Source organism: Suncus etruscus, chromosome 14, assembly GCF_024139225.1.
Source record: "Suncus etruscus isolate mSunEtr1 chromosome 14, mSunEtr1.pri.cur, whole genome shotgun sequence".
Classification (NCBI taxonomy): Eukaryota; Metazoa; Chordata; class Mammalia; order Eulipotyphla; family Soricidae; genus Suncus; species Suncus etruscus.
Genome location: NC_064861.1, coordinates 69,644,845 through 69,648,517, shown reverse-complemented (window position 1 = coordinate 69,648,517; position 3,673 = coordinate 69,644,845). Strand labels below are relative to the sequence as shown.

The 3,673-nt window shown below is 38.2% G+C and overlaps 1 non-coding gene across 1 annotated transcript; it reads left to right on the top strand.

The window, feature by feature from the left end:
* The first annotated feature begins 2,551 nt into the window (after positions 1–2,551).
* Positions 2,552–2,681, top strand: LOC126028785 (small nucleolar RNA SNORA51). The gene has a single exon (XR_007502497.1). It is a non-coding gene; the product is annotated as a small nucleolar RNA SNORA51 (small nucleolar RNA).
* Positions 2,682–3,673: the final 992 nt, after the last annotated feature.

Here is a 3,673-nt window from a genome sequence, read left to right as displayed (position 1 = left end):
AAAGAAACCTCTAAATCCAGCTTCTACCCCTGGGATAACTTGTTCTATGTATGTCTAGCTCTGATCCTCACTCAACCCAAACATTTTCTAATTTGGAAAAGGGATATTGCAGGAGTGAATCTGAAAGTGAATAGATAAAAGAAGTGAGCAGAAAACGGTATGGAATGTCCACTTCAACTGTTTCATGTCCTCCACTAATGAGGAGCAAATCCTCCTGCTCAGGATGACATATTTCCAGTGAATTCAATTGACAGCTTGAGTTTTATGTTTGCACAGCCATGTTTTTTCAGCCAAGACTACTAGGCCACCTGAAATATGTTCCTCTATGTGGTATTTGCACTGTCTAAGCAGCATTTAAAAAAAAGTCTGTGAAAATCCCAGTTTTGAATTTGGCCAGGTTGCTCACATTACCTGCTAGCCCTTCATCTGCCGACAGGGGCAATCATGGTTTCTTTCAGCTCTAAAAGCTGGATTCTTCACATCAGGAAATGATGCCCATGAAAAAATGAGGGCTTCTGGTTCTGGAGTGGTAGCACAGCAGGTAGGGCATTTGGCTTGCACTCAGCTGACCCAGGTTCAGTCCCTGGTATCCCATATGATCCCCAAGCCTGCCAGGAGCATTTTCTTTTTCTTTTTCTTCTTTTGGGGGGGGCACACCCAGTGATGCTCAGGGGTTACTCCTAGTCAGGAGTAACCCCTGAGTGCTGTTGGGTGTGGCCCAAGCTCCTAAATAAATAAATAAATAAATAAATAAATAAATAAATAAATAAAAATGAAAGAAAGAAAAGATGAGGACTTTTCTATCAATAAGGAATCAGGTCATTTGTTAAAATTTATTATAATAGGATACTTTATGAAGTAGAATAAAAATCTGATGAAATGTGAAAAAGTAAAGAATTTTAGAATGGGCTTCACAGGAAGGGAGAATGGGAGGATATAATGTTCTTAGAGAAATATAGATTTTAATATTATATTCATAAAAGAAAAAGTAGATGTTAAAATGATAAATAAGAGTGCCCTGAGTGATAGCACAGCGGTAGGGCATTTGCCTTGCATGTGGCAGAGCAGGGACAGACCTAGGTTCATTCCCTAGCATCCTGAGCTTTCCAGGAGTGAATTTCAAGTGAAGAACCAAAAGTAACCCGAGTGCCACCAGGAGTGGCCCCAAAACAAACAAAAAAATTAAAACAAGAATTTTTACCATATTAGACAGAGTGATAGTACAGTGGGTAGGGGGTTTGCCTTGCATTAGTTCAACCTGGGCTCAATCTGGCATCCCATATGGTCCCTTGAGCCTACCAGGAGAAGTTTCTAAGCACAGAGCCAGGAGTAATCCCTGAACACTGATAGGTATGTCCCAAAACAAAACATATTTACTATATATACCATATTTGTATAGCATTTGTACTATATATACTAGGATAAATTTTATATCTAAAAAATCAAATAGAAATTTGATTTCTATTTGGGGTGGGGAGGAAGGACACTAGGGATATTGGTCATGGGAATGTTGCACTGGTGAAGGATATTTTTTTGTCCCAAATCTTCCTCCATCCCACCCCACCCCAACCAGTACTCTAAACAGGCTTTCCATTCCCTCATTCATTCACATGATTATGGTAGTTCTCAGTGTAGTTATTTCTATAACTGCACTCACCACTCTTTGTGGTGAGCTTCATGAAGTGAGCTGGAAGTTCCAGCCCTCCTCTCATTGTTTCTGAGGATTGTTGCAAAAATGACTTTTATTTTTCTTAAAACCCACAGATGCGTCTCTCTCTCCCTCTGACTTATTTCACTCAGCATGATAGATTCGATGTACATCCATGTATAGGAAAATTTCATGACTTCATCTGTCCTGACAGCTGCATAATATTCCATGGTGTATATGTACCACAATTTCTTTAGCCATTCATCTGTTGAAGGGCATCTTGGTTGTTTCCAGAGCCTGGCTATTCTGAATAGTGCTGCAATAAATATAGGTGTGAGGAAGGGATTTTTGTATTGTATTCTTGTGTTCCTAGGGTATATCCCTAGGAGTGGAGTGGCTGGGTCGAATGGGAGCTCAATTTCTAGTTTTTGGAGGAATCTCCATATCGCTTTCCATAGAGGTTGGACTAGACAGCATTCCCACCAGTAGTTGATAAGAGTTCCTTTCTTGCCACATCCCTGCCAGCACTGATTGTTCTCATTCTTTGTGATGTGTGCCAATCTCTGTGGTGTGAGATGGTATCTCATCCTTGTTTTGATTTGCATCTTCCTGATGATTAGTGGTGAGGAGCATTTTTTCATGTGCCTTTTGGCCATTTGTATTTCTTCTTTGTCAAAGTGTCTGTTCATTTCTTCTCCCCATTTTTTGATGGGATTAGATGTTTTTTTTTCTTGTAAAGTTCTGTCAGTACCCTGTGTATTTTGGATATTAGCCCCTTATCTGATTGGTATTGGGTGAATAGTTTCTCCCACATGGTGGGTGGCTCTTGTATCCTGGGCACTATATCTTTTGAGGTGAAGGATTTAAAAAAAAATCAAAAAAAAAAAAGAAAAGATAAGATAAGGCCTCCCAATTCTTACCACAGGCTGTTCTTTACACTGACTGTATAGAAAGAGGAGGTATAGTAAATACACCCCATATACACTTCAACACAGGCCCTTTGCTTGTCTGTATTGTTAATTGGGGGACAAAAAAAGAAATTAAAAGAAACAAAGATGAAATTTGAAATATATACTTATAAAAATCTATTTTAAAATTATCTTTCTGTTTTGTTTGTGCACAGCACACCTGTCTATGCTCAGGGCTGACTTCTGGTTCTGTGCTCAGGAATCATTCCTGGCAAGACTTAGAGGAGAGTCTGTAGTTTGGAGATCAAATCTGGGGTGTCTGCATGCAAGGCAAGAACCAAACTCACTGGACTATCTCTCCAGTACTTTAAAATAATTTTTAAGGTTTTCTTTAAAAAAAAAGTCATATGGGCACATCTTAAATTTATATGAGAAAGCAGAGTCTCAAATGTCAAAGCAGATCAACGTCTCAAATCAAAACCTAGAAAGCCACTGAAAGAATGTTTTTTAACTAACTCTGGAAAGAGAATATCTCAAAAACATTGGGAATGTTTTAACAGGAGTTACAGAAAATCTAAATGTAAGTTCCACACTCAGGTTTTCAGTGGAAGTTAGAATAATGAATTATTTATACTCAGAGATTTATTTGCTACTTGTTCCTTGGTTTATGCAAGAATTTGTAAATTCACATTTTGAAAGAGATCACAGCAAAAATGAAACGTGGGAAGGGTGTTAACTTGGCAATAATAGACCCAGACAAGATTTGTGTTGATTCTGGTCTACTGGGTATCTTCTGGGTGGGATTATTAATATCAGTAGAAAGAAGGTGGTCAGAATTTATGTATTGGACTTTATGTAAATTGTAAAAGATATTTGTTGCTGTTGATCCTTCTTTTGTTTTGTTTTTAGCACTTGAAAGAGCACATTTCTTGTCAGAGAAAGATGAGGTAGGTGTGTGTGTTGGGGGGAAGCAACAGGGGACCTTAAAAGAATTAACTGAAAAATGCTCAATAAGAAGAAAGCTTAAAATGAATTGGTATAGAGGCGAGACTTAGAAATTACCAGAATACTACCTATATAGCCTATCATGTGCCCATGAGATAATATTTAAGATACT